The 13,270-nt window shown below is 35.3% G+C and overlaps 1 long non-coding RNA gene across 1 annotated transcript in view; it reads right to left on the reverse strand.

The window, feature by feature from the left end:
- Nucleotides 1-13,270, reverse strand: part of LOC143690141 (uncharacterized) — a 193,306-nt gene that overhangs the window by 145,355 nt on the left and 34,681 nt on the right. Inside the window, exon 3 of the long non-coding RNA XR_013179009.1 lies at nucleotides 6,643-6,734. This is a non-coding gene — a long non-coding RNA (uncharacterized LOC143690141). The remainder of the gene's footprint in view (nucleotides 1-6,642; nucleotides 6,735-13,270) is intronic.

Consider the following 13,270-nt stretch of genomic DNA (forward strand, 5'->3'; position numbering starts at 1 on the left):
ATAGGATGGAAATGTGATTAGGTTATCTCCATGGAGATACGACTCAATCAATTGTGGGTATTAAACTTGATTAGATGGAAACATGTCTCCACCCCTTCTATGTGTGTCTTGATTAGTTTACTGGAATCCTATAAAAGAGGAGACTCTGAGAGAGCAGAAAAGAACAGTAAGAAGGCCACAAGATTCCTAGAGAGACAGAGTCCACCAGGCAGCAACCTTTGGGGATGAAGGAGAACTCCCTTGGCAGAGCTTCATGAAACAAGAAGCTAGAAGAGAAAGCTAGCAGACTTTGCCATGTTCCCTTCCAGCTGAGAGAGAAACCCTGAACATCATCAGCATCAACCTTTTTGAACCAAAGTATCTCTCCCTGGATGCCATTTTACAGACTTGCTTTATTTGAGACAATTTCACCGCCTTAGAACTGTAAACTTGAAACCTATTAAATTGCCCTTTTTAAAAGCTGTTCCAGTTCTGGTATATTGCATTCCAGCAGCTAGCAAACTATAATATGCTCTAAGGTACTGGAGACTAAAAGAAATATCAGTATAATGATTCAGCACTCATACTCACTTGTTGAAACCAACTTTCTCTATATAACTCCACCATCACCTTTGATCTTTTTCCCATTCTTTAGGGATAGTTGGGCTGTACCCATTCTAATTTTTTTCAGGTTGGAAGGGGCTGTCAATAATATGGGAGAGGGGGATAGAAATAGTGGATGTTCTGGAAGGGCTGGTCCCTCTGCATTCCAGGATTTATCTGGTCCAGGGACCCATCTGGAGGTTGTAGGATTTGGAAAGTTACCCTAGTGCATGGAAACTTTTGAAGAATATTATATATTGCCCGAGTATTCCTTAGGATTGGCAGGAATGGATTTGGTTAGGGTTTGGCAAGTTATGATAGGTAACAATGACCAACTGAAGTATGCATAAGAGTAACCTCCAATGTAGCCTCTCGACCCTATTCAAATTCTCTCAGCCACTGATACCTTATTTGGTAGATTTCTTTTCCCCTCTTTGGTCAGGATGGCATTGTTGATCTCATGGTGTCAGGATCAGATTCATCCCTGGGAGTCATCTCCCATCCAGCCAGGGAGACTTTCATCCCTAGGTGTCATGTCCCACATAGGGGGTAGGACAATAGTTTCACTTGCTGAGTTGGGCTTAGAGAGAGTAAGGCCACGTCTGAGTAACAAAAGAGGTCCTCTGGAGGTGACTCTTAGGCATACCTATATGTAGACTAAGCTTCTCCACTATATACATAAGCTTCACAAAAGCCAGTTTCAAGATCAAGGGCTTGACCTATTGATTTGGGTGTCCCTAATGGTTGGCACAGTATCTGGGATTTCCCAGTGGTAAAGTTTAATAGTTCCATAATGTTTCTTCCATCCCTCAAGGAACTTTGCCCAGGAAGATTAATTTTTAAGTCACTTTCAGAATGCTGTATTTTATTTTTTATTTACCTGGAGTAAGTCCTTCTAATTTTAGTTTTGGTGATTATTGCCCTTAATGTTAGTTTTCTTCATGGATATAAAAATCTGACTTTGTAGGCTTATTTTGGGAGGGACTTTATTGGTCTGTTTTTCCCTCCAATGCTCACCCATTGTCACCTAGCAATTTTGTAATTTTCCCTACCAAATCCTCCAGTCCTGGAGCTCGGAGAGTTTAGCCCAGATCTTAACAATTGAGTTCTATTTGCTTCCTCCCACCCTCTAGGTAGGAAGACATAAATAAGCTGTAGCCTGTAAATCACAGGATTTTCTGTCACCTTTCACAAGCAATGGAATCTCACTGCAGCTCATGCTCTCCATCCATGAAACCTGCTCTGGTTTCCTATCTGTCAGATACACTTCCCAGCAGTTTCCCTCCTACGAGCAAAAGGAGTGTTCTTGGTAAGACCTTGGCTTTAGCCCTACTCTCCTTATTGTGTTTCTGTGTCTTAACTGGTATTCAGAGTTGCTAATCTTGAAATGACTAGTTTTCTAGCAGTTACAGATTCTATTCTCAGATGACAAGAAACACTGCATTGTTTCAGGGAACAAAGCATGTAGAGGGCACTAATTTGGCTGTTTATTCTTTATTTTCCATACAGTCTAAAGCTTCTGGAATTTCTTCCTATCCTGGCAATAGAAATTTAGTTTCCACTGTGGCATAGTAAAATGAAAATTTTTGATGCAAAATTAGAAAAGTGGTTTACAGCATTGGCTTTTACATTATAGGCCTAAGGTCAAGCCATAGTTTTTTCACTTATAAAACCTTTCACAAATTATTTATCCTTTAAGTACTTCCAGTTAATTGTATAAAATAAAAACAATAGCTTTAATACAAAATAGTTTAGTTGAGAGGAATAATTAGAAAATGATTGAATCATAGTTATTTCCATCATTATCATATTTTATAGTCAGTTCTTTCCCTTATAAACTATTTTCTATTGAAAATTATGAACTTTTGCTGGAAGATAACTTCAAATTTTTCAGTCTATAGTCAGGATTTTAAATATGCCAAAGATACGGTCACACTTTCTTTGGCTGTCCTTGTTCATCCATCATGTGTCAAAAGGACAATCAGGAGTTGGGGTATTTGACGTTCCTTAAGATACTTTTCACCATTATTTGAGCATGAGCTCTTGAAGAATAAGCAACTCCAAATTACCTTGTAGAATATCCTCCTCACCCCTGAGTCATCAAGCACGTTTTTCTTTATAGTACGAAAACTGGAAGTCTACATAGCCATAAGGAAAATCCTCTCTATAATTCCTGGAATATGAGTTATGTCTTCTTGTACTTGTACAAGTACAGGCATTGAAGGAAGACAGTCTTGTGTTTATCTTACTGGCTATATCACTTTTTAATTGGTGTAACTTTGGATACGTTATTTAATACATTTCACTGTCAGCATTTCATCTCTAAAATGAAGAAACAATATTTTGTATGTTTATTGTGAAGATTAAATGAGGTAATGCATGAAATTGTTATCAAAGTGTCTGATATGCCATTAATGTTGTAAATTTTAATTCCCTTCTTTGCCTTTCTCAATGGGTCTGTTTTCAAGTTCCAGTGGGAGAGCCTGGTGATAGTTGGGTAGTCTCAATAGCACAGCACCTCTAAAAGCTATTCCTCATTATCATATTCAACCTCCACCTTAAAATATTTTCAGCTTTGAAATCTGTAACAGACAAGTAGTTGATCCAATCTCCAGTTCCAAGTCCTTTCTCTTTTATGTCTGACTTTGCCATATAGGCTGTAAGAGCTAAAAATTCATTTTTCCAATTTCCATCCAACTAGAGATGTCCATGACATACAATACTGGTCAATTAAATACATTTTTTTTGTAGACAAACCTCTGTTACCCTCCAAGTTCAGTCATGATTTCTAGGTCTAATGAAGAATATTGCTCATGGGATTTCCTATCTTCCTCCTTATAACCATATAAGACTCTAGAGGAACTGATGGTAGTCATATAACTCCCTAGAGGAATTGACACTAGTGAATAAATTTTGGAGCCAGTCTGCTCAGATCCAAGTTCTAGTTCTGTCACATAACCTTGAATGAATCACTTAATTTCTCTGAGTCTCAGTTTTTGTCATTTAGAAATGATATATAATAATAGTACCTACCTCATAAGATGTTTGTAAGGATCTAATGATTTAACAGGCATAAAGAATTTGGCACAATGTTTGGAACAAAGTGTTACCTATTATCTTGATAGTTGTGTTGGCTAGGAACTGTATGTAACCTAGAAAAACATGTTCTTAAAATTAATTCATTCCTGTGGGTGTGAACTCTTGTTAAGTAGGACCTTTTGATGAGGCTACTTTAGTTAAGGAGGGCCCACCTCATTCAGGATGGGTCTTAATCCTATTTTTGGAGTCTTTTATATATGGAAAGAATATACAGAGAGAAGCCACAGAAGCAAAAAGCAGAAAGCAAAGACATCTGGAAGAGAAGGGAGAGATAGCAAATGCCGCCACGTGCCTTGCCATGTGGCAGATGTGCAAAGGATCACCAGCAGCCGTTCTTCAGGAAGAAATCACTGCCTTTGTAAGACCTTGATTTGGACATGTTCCTGGCCTCAAAACTATCAACTAATAAAACTCCATTGCTAACCAACCCATTTCATGATATCTGCTTTGAGCAGCCTAGGAAACCAAAACAGTAGTACTGTAGGTTATTTTCTCATTTGGCTGGAATACCTCTTCCTGTAGTTTATCAGGAAAAAGAAGAAGGAATTAAATTTCATAAGGTCCAAATATTAGAAAACATCTTTCTTCTACCCAGCAAGTTGTTTATAGTTTGTCTGTATATAGAATTCTGGATTGCAAATAAACTTTCACTCCAAATGTTAAGTTATTGCTCCTCGGTCTTTAAGTATCTTATGTTGCTTTCAAAAGGTTAGTCCAATGCTAATCCTTTTATATACCTTGGACCCCATCCTCACTCCAGAATGTTTTAAGCTGTCCTGTTTTTTTCCCTAGGTGTCTGAAATATCACAGGGATGTGCTTAATGGTGAGTGTTTTTCATTCGTTTTACTAAGCTTTCAGTGGGCCTGATTCATTCAAATGATTGGTATGCTTCAGTGTAGGAGATTTTCTATCACTTCTGATAATTACCTTCATTCCGGTTTCTCTGTTCTAGCTTTCCAGATACTGACCCACATAGATGCTTATTCTTTATTCTCTAATTTTTCCCCTCTGTTTGCTGTTTCTGCATTTCTATTCTATTTTCTGAGAGATTTCTTTGATTTTTTTCATCTAATCTTTCTGTTGTATTTACATTTTTTTGTTTAGCCATCATATTTTTTAAACTTCAGTGAGCTCTTTTTTTAAAAAATGGGATTAGATCCTTTTTCACCTGTGCAATGATTTCATTTACCTGTAAGATATATGGAATTGGATTTCTTATACTTTTATGTGGTAGAGAGAATGGGAGTTTTCTTTTGTTCTGTAAAATATCAATATTTCTTCCAGTTTCATATTTTCCTGTTTGTTTTGTTTCCACTATGTTTCATGTTTGAGTGTCTACTCAAATGCCTGGTAATCACTGGTTCAACAGTTGTATTTAATAAGACAATAAAAACTTATTAGAAGGTTGGGGAAGGAAGAAAAGTTTATATAGAAAATTAGGGTTCACTTTTGTTTCTTTGGGAAAAAAGCTTGCTGTTTCACTGGAAACTCCTCCAAATGTCAATTTTTCCAGAAACTGAAAGATTAGAGGCCTAGGATTCTGTGTTTCATTTGCATCCTTAGTATTTAATATATTATTGGATACAGTGTTTTATCTGCAGACTTTCAATTCATTCCCTATTTTTACCTCTATAGCTCAAGTTCTTTTCTTCAATTCCTACAGGGTATCCCTTATTCAAGACCCTCCTTTATGTAAATTTCTATCAGAGACAGGGGTGTAAATATTTGGCTTCTATGACTCAGTGAGTAGAATTAAGGGACAGAAAACGCCAGCTCCTCTAAACACTAGCTTCTAATCAAAACTTCAAGTTGTTATTTAACTTGTCCCTACCCTGTGTTTTAACCAGAACCTTTGAGATTCAAATATCTTTGGCATTGAGTGAGTCTAATCAAGTTTCTTCTTGTTCACATCAGTTTTAACATACTTTATTCTCCATCTTCCCTCTCTCTCTCTCTCACATTTATTTGTAACAAAATGTGGTTAAAGTCTCATGCACAGATTTCTGTCCCATTCCTTATCTCTTTGACTTTTTACCTTTCTCATATTTTTATTTTAGTGACTGTGAGAACGAGGAGAGAAGCATACATGGTCAATCCACATAATCAATAAACAATATATTTTACATGCGGTATGGCATATTTATATGCAAAAAAAATAAGATTAGCTGAGGGCATACCAAAGAGCAATTAGAGTAGGTTCAGAAAAGCTTATAATTCTATGAATATGGAATTGAGACTGCTCTCTCAAAAGAACCAATCGGTAAAAGAAGAGAAAATATTGAGTAAATATTTACAAAATATTCCTAATTAGAAGAGCTTAAAGTAATTGATAGCATTTAGCCTAGAGGGGATCAGCTGGCAGTAAGGGATAACTTAGTGCTCAGATATCATGGCCAGTTCTTCTAGTTTTCCACCTAAAACTGTCAAGCAAACAAAATGTAAAAAGTTCCTGTTCAAAGGGAATTATAAGAATCTTCTGATACAAAAATACCTATGTAGGGAATTATGGAATTTCTTTCACACAGCTTGAGATAGCTTAGAAAAGCATTACAAATTCAATATTATACACTGTACTAGTATAGTATAAACTATACAGGCCTAAATTAAAAGACTGAAAAATGAAGTTGCATAATTAAAAACACAGGTAGTCCTTGATGTGCACGGTGTCATGTTAACTGAAACTTGTACATGTAGGAAACTTATCCTCTCATTGATCTCACTTACCTTCGAACTACGCGTGCTAGGGCTGCCTGTGCTTTATGCCAATTAACTGGGTTTTCAAAGTGAATAGTTAAAACCTGCAGACATTTCTCAGAATATCTAGCTTAGGTTAACAGGACAAAGGAGAACATCACAGATGTAAAGAACTAGAATAAAGAACTTAAGTACCAGCCCTCCATCATCAAAAAATGTGAGGAAAGGCTAAAAACCAGAACAGAAGCGTTTCTGTCGCTACTCACCAAAGTAGAGCCAGATGCCTCAAGATAATATCCAGCCTCCACAACGTCCTTCTGATTAATCATTAGACCATCTTTGTGAAGTCACATAAGATCTGCAATATGAAACATAAATGGTTTTCAAATTGATGAATGTACGTAGCATGTAGATTATTCATGTCTTCTTTTATACTTAAATAAATCATTGAAGTGAAATTTATGCCATTGCTGGTCTTAAATCAATTCTAATTTTAATGTCTTTTTAAGTTACAAATGAGACAAGGGAAAATATATCGAACTAATGGAGGATGTGTAATCAACAACAGAATGCACAATAAATGAGTAGTTTCTCAACACAAATAGGCAAGTGTATTTAAAGCAAACATGAATGTTTATAAATTCATCTTTATTTTTTTTATTTTTTTTATTTTTTTAGGTGTGTGGTCCAGGAATAGAACCTGGGTTTCCCACAAGGAAGGCGAGCATTCTGCCACTGAACCACCCGTGCACCCTATAAATTCATTTTTATGTGAATAATTTAAAATATCAAAAGGGAAACTATACATTACAGTGAAGACATTGAATGACCAGTATCAAATCACCAAAATATGAAAATTCTTTTTTATTTAACCAGTGCTCTTAAAACATTTTAATTCATATGGCTTTAATTCAAATAAGCAAGTCAGAATACCGTTAAGAAAGGCTGCTACTCTACTGTAGCCATTTACTCAAATGTTCTTTTCAAATATTTTCATGCACTAATTGATCTAATTATCAATATTTTGATGGCTAGAAAATAGTCTTATGAATGGCCGTATTTCACAGGTGAAAATTGATATTTGTTCCAGGAAAGTCAATAAGAGAAGAAATCATATAGAGTTAAGATAAACACATTCATGTTTAAGGTAAGTTTGAATCCTGAATTCATTACTTATTAACTTGGGGATGGCCAAATCCCTTAGTATCTCTGTACCTCAGACTCCTAATCTGTGATGGTATAATACTGCCTCCCTCATCATACTATTGAGAGAATTAAATTGGTTACTATGTTTAAAGCATTAAGAACAGTAAATTCTTTATAAACCTTAGTTGTAACTATTAATATCATCACTTTCCAAAGAATATATAAGTAGAATCTCATCAGATCTTTTAGGAATATCTTCTTAGATATATACCTCCCTAAAGATACCAGTTCTAGTTCTTAGTTCATCCAATTATAAAAACAAGAGACTAGAAGTAAGCTAAAATACTACAGCCAATAGCTTAACTATATAAATTCATTCTAAAATATTGATAAATACCTTCTGTGTAACAGCCATTGAGTTGGATAGTAATTAAAATAGAAATATGAGTAAATATTAATGTCAGCCTTCTAAACTTTGTAGTTCAGTTAGGGAAATAGATTATTATACAATAATTCTTAATGCAGTATTACAAAACACTTTTACAATGGGCCTAGAGTAAAGAGGGAAAGTTATGAATGCAGGTTTACCAGTTCTGTGATAAACTGGATTTATTGACACTTTTTAAGATAGATTTTTAAATATGAGATTGTCACATGAAGCAGAATATGTCCACAGACCTGGGAGTAGGGTTAACTGGGAGCAAAGGGCACATAAAATGGAGTGGAAGAAGTAAGGAAGGGTCATTAGCTTGAAACTTTATATCTCAGGCTGAAGCATCTGTGTTTTCTTTCATGATAAAACTGTTAATGAATATTCTTTTTTTTTCTTTTTAAGCAGTAAAAATGGTACATTGAAGCTATATATTAGAAATATTTGTCTGATTGGCTATAAATGATGGATTAAAATGAGGAAAGTGAAACTAGGAGAAACAGTAATAAAGTCTATGTGAGAGGTAGAGAGTATAAATGGCATATAATGGGAAGACAGTGGCGTATAAAAAGGACATTGTAGAAGTCAAATCAATAGGACTTACTGGTTGCCTACAGGGGAGAAAGAAGTCAAATACAACTCAAATATCCAAGCCTAATGCCTCAGAAATTATTGTTACCCTTACAGACATGAACTAGTTAATAAAAGGCAGAACCTGTCACTGGAAGGTAGTTATATTTTAGGCACAATGAATTAGAGATTTGAACAAGTTTTCTAAACAGAGGGGTCACCGCATACAAAGATATGGAAATGTCAAATAGAAAACCACACACAAAATATTCCATTCAAGGAACTTAAAACAGTCTAGTATGATTAGAGTGCAGAAATATACAGGCAGGGAGATAAAGTAAGGTTCTGTAAGTCATATTAAGGATTGTTTTCCCTTTATTCTAAAAGCAACTGGATACCACTGAGGGGATTAAGCTGGAGCTGCCATAACTAGATTACATTTTGAGATTACTTTAGCTGCAGGGTGGAAAGCAGGCTACACAGAAGCATGTGCAAATAAAGAAAGAGCACTTAAAATATTGCAATGGACTAGAAGATAGGAAGATGATTAAATCAATGGTTGGAAGGGGGAGAAGTTGATGAATTTATAAGATATTTAAGAGGCACAATTGACTGGCAGGACGTGGTGATGGATGGCATGGGAGTAAAGTTGAAGGAATTATCAAGAATGACTATTTCTGGCACAGAGAGAAGGTGGTAGTAACATTTATTGAGATAGGGAACTCAGGGAGAAAGTCAAATATTGGAGGTGAGTTGAAGTACTTTGTCTTTGATATATCAAATTTGATATTCATTTGAGATTTCCTAGTGAAAATGTCAAGTTAGCAAATGGATGTACAGGTCTAGAGCACAATGGAGGAATCTGGGATAAAAATGTAAACAAAATCACTAAGGTATAGGGGATTATTAAAGCAAGAGATATGAGTGAGATCCCCAGGAAGAGAACATAGATTGAGAAGGAAAGAGAGAATCTAGGACTAATCTCTGAAGCCTCTAATAACTGGAAGGGGAAGCACAGAACTGTGAAATATTAAGAAATCCAAGAGTCTGGGGGGCATGAAAATAAAGAAAGAAAGGCAGGTTTTTTTTTCCCTCCTTTTTTCTTTTTTTAAGTTCATTTTTAGTTTTGAGTTTCCAAGGAAAGAGTAACCAATAATGCTTAACCTACAGAGAGATCAGGTAAATTGAGATATGAAAAAAATGTAAATTGACTTTGGGGACACAGAAGTCACTTATTCATCTTAGCCAAAAGCTTTGGATGAAGTGATGAAAGTGGAAGACAGATTAGAGTGGGTAGAGATTTGAATGGGAAATGAGTAAATAAAGACCCCAAAATTTTAAACCTATTAAGAAGTTTATCTTTTAACAAAGGTTGAGAAAGTCTTCCTCTTCCAGCTATTATGAAGTAACTGAAACTGTCCTTATCCTTCTGACGTAAACAAATAGAACACTGAATAAACAACAATTTTCAGGTATTAGTAGCAGGCGGGGCAAGTCTGTGATCTGTGAGAAAATGAGGAGTACCCCATGTTTACCCTGCTTTTCAGCCTAGAGATCACCCCTTCTACACCACAGCACAGGAAGGGACACCCAAAGAAATGAATGGAATCCTCATACAAAGAGAAAGAGAAGACGATCCAGTAGAGAACAGTGGCAAGATCTGTAAAACAAATGAACAAAGAGAAGAAAGCTATGCAAAGAAAGATCTCAAGAAATTTAGATATGGCCTTCCTTGAATTTGCTGCTGAATATTAAGCTACAAATACATAGGTGGAAACTCCACGAGGTTGAATGGAAAAGAATGTTCAGGGAGTTTATGCAAAGCAATTCTCAGGGCTCATCCAGAGCTAGAAGACCATCAAGTTCTGGGCTGAAAAATATTTAATACTCAAGGGATTCATTAGAAAGATTCCTGGAAGAGTCTTATTTTGCTAGTACAACAACTAACCCATAACCCCTACTCATCTATTTACATTTGCAAGCTAGCACCTTACAATATTTAGATCAAGAGGATTTAAAAGAACCCAAATGAGGAGTGATATCAGTAAAAATGACAGAATAAAGGCCTCTAAAATTCTCCTACTCCACAAAAGCAATGAGAAACTGGCAAAAAGTAGTCAGTCAATATTTTCAGAATTCTGGAAATTTACCAAAGGCTTACAGCAATCTAATGACTGCTTATTCAAGAAAAACAGATGAATTTCATAAGACCAGCAATCTTTATGGTATTTTAATTTGCATTATCCATCCCCTGAACCCCACCTCTGCAGGAGATTTGAAAGCCAATAGCCACATTCATGATGCAAACCAGCAGCCAGGGGGTCAGTGGAGAGGACAGATGCTGTTGAGGCCCTGGAAAGCACATTATTGTTGGCTTATTTTGACTGATAATTTCAAAGCAGACCCCACCAGCAAGGCTGTCTTTATTTGACCTGACCCTGGTGCAAACATCCTTTTCCAAGGGTGTTTGCTGAAAATAACAAGAGGCAATTGTTTAATATCAGTTGCCTGACATGGTGAATAAAAATTGCGGTGAACAATAGACTAACCAAAAATCTTAAAAGGAAAAACTGGGAAATGAGATGCCTATAGGGGCCTTTTCAAGGCTTTGATATAGTCTTGAGAGTACAGAAGACCAAGGACCTGTGTAGGGCAATATTTGTGCCCAGTGTTGTGAACATGCTCAGGAAAGGCTTGAAAGGCTGACTTCTTCTTACCTCAGGCTGATTTTGAGGCTCCCTGAAAGTAAAATTAAAGTCTAAGATAGAGTTACAAACTGCCCAGCTGAGTGTGGGAAGCATGTCCCAACATGAAAATAGAGTTCCGAGGCAAAAACTGGGAGTTTTACTGGTTATGGGAATTTAAGGAACTATCTGTCCAACCATTAGCTGATCACTAAGCTAACTAAATATAGAGAAGTGCAGGTTTACAGAAAAATCATGAAGAAAACTCAGAGTTGCCAGGTATGCCTCACAAACTCAGTTTCCCTTATTAATAACATTTGCATATGTGTGGTAGTTTTATCACAACTGATATTATTATTATAATTGCACAATGAAGTGTAATTCATAGCATACATTAGTGTTCACTATCATATATATATATATAAAATCTAAAATTCCCCCTTTCACTACATTCAAATATATAAATAAGTGGTATTAGTTACATTCATAATGTGCTACTATCAATACCATCCATTACAAAAATTTCCCGTAACCCCAATAGAAACTTCATATCAGTTAAGTACTAACTCCCATTCCCTACATCCACCACAGACTCTAGTAACCTGTGTTCTAATTTCTGACTATCAGTTGGCTTGTTCTAATTATTTCTTATCAGTGATTTCATACAATGCTTATTCTTTTCTGTCTGACTTATTTCACTCAATGTGATGTCTTCAAGATTCATCCATCTTGTCAAATGAATCAGAACTTCATTCCTTTTTATGGCTGAATATATATATAATGGAATATGATATATATGTGGTATATATATAATATATATATTATTCCATTATGTATATATATATACATATATATATATATATACGTTCCCACTAAAAATGAATGAGCATTTCTATTTTTCCTCATCCTCTGCAACACTTGTAATTTTCTGACTTTTTAACAATGATTATGACAGTGCAAGTGAAATGATATTTCACTGTGGATTTGATTTGAGTTACCTTAATGGATAATGATGTTGAGGACCTTTCATGTGCTTTTTGTTCTTTGCATATCTTCTTTGGAAAAGTGTCTATCCAAGCCTTTGGCCTATTTTTAAATTGAGTTGGCATCTTGTTGTTGAAATGGAAAGTTTCTTTATATTTTTTGAATATTAACACCTTATCAAATATGTGGTTTCCAAATACTTTCTCCCACTTTGTAGTTTTTGTTTTTGCTTTTGTTTTACTTTCATGATGAAGTCCTTTGATGCACAAGGTTTTTGTTTTGTTTTGTTTTGTTTTGTGTGTGTGTGTGTGTTTTTATGAGGCCCCATTTTTCTTTTTCTCATCGTATGTGTTTTTGGTGCAAAATTGAAAAAAAAAATGCCTAACAATGAAGTTCTGCAGATACTTCCCTATGGTTTCTTCTGGGAGTTTTTATTTTGGGTTCTTATATTAGGGACTTGATCTATTTTGAGTTCATTTTTATATATGGATGAGGTAGAGATCCACATTCAATCTTTTCATATGGCTATTCATATTTCCCAGCATAATTTGTTGAAGAGACTATGCTTTTCCCATGAGTAGACTTAGCTCCCTGTCAAATATCAACTAGCTATAGATGGGAAGGTCTGTATCTGAACTCTCTATTTGATTCCATTGATCTACATGTTTATTCTTCTTCTACAACAATGCTCTTTTGATTAGTGTGGCTTGGTAATAAGTTTTAAAATCAGTAAGTGTGAGTCCTAAACTTATTTATTTTTCAAGACAATTTGGTTATCCAGGGCCCCTTAGTGACCCATATACATTCAACAACTGGCATTTCTAGTACTACAAGAAAGATTATTGAAATTTTAATTGGGATTGCATTGAATTTGTAAATCATTAGGGTAGAATTGACATCCTAACAATACATGGCCAAAGAATGTCCTTCCATTTATCTAAGTCTTCTTTGTTTTTTTTTAACAGTGTTTTATAATTTTCAGCGTGTAACTCCTAAATTGATTAAATTTATTCCTTTTTGATTCTTTTCATTGTTACTGGAATTCCTAATTTCTTCTTCACATTGCTCATTACTAATGTA

Source organism: Tamandua tetradactyla, chromosome 7 (assembly GCF_023851605.1).
Source record: "Tamandua tetradactyla isolate mTamTet1 chromosome 7, mTamTet1.pri, whole genome shotgun sequence".
Lineage (NCBI taxonomy): Eukaryota > Metazoa > Chordata > Mammalia > Pilosa > Myrmecophagidae > Tamandua > Tamandua tetradactyla.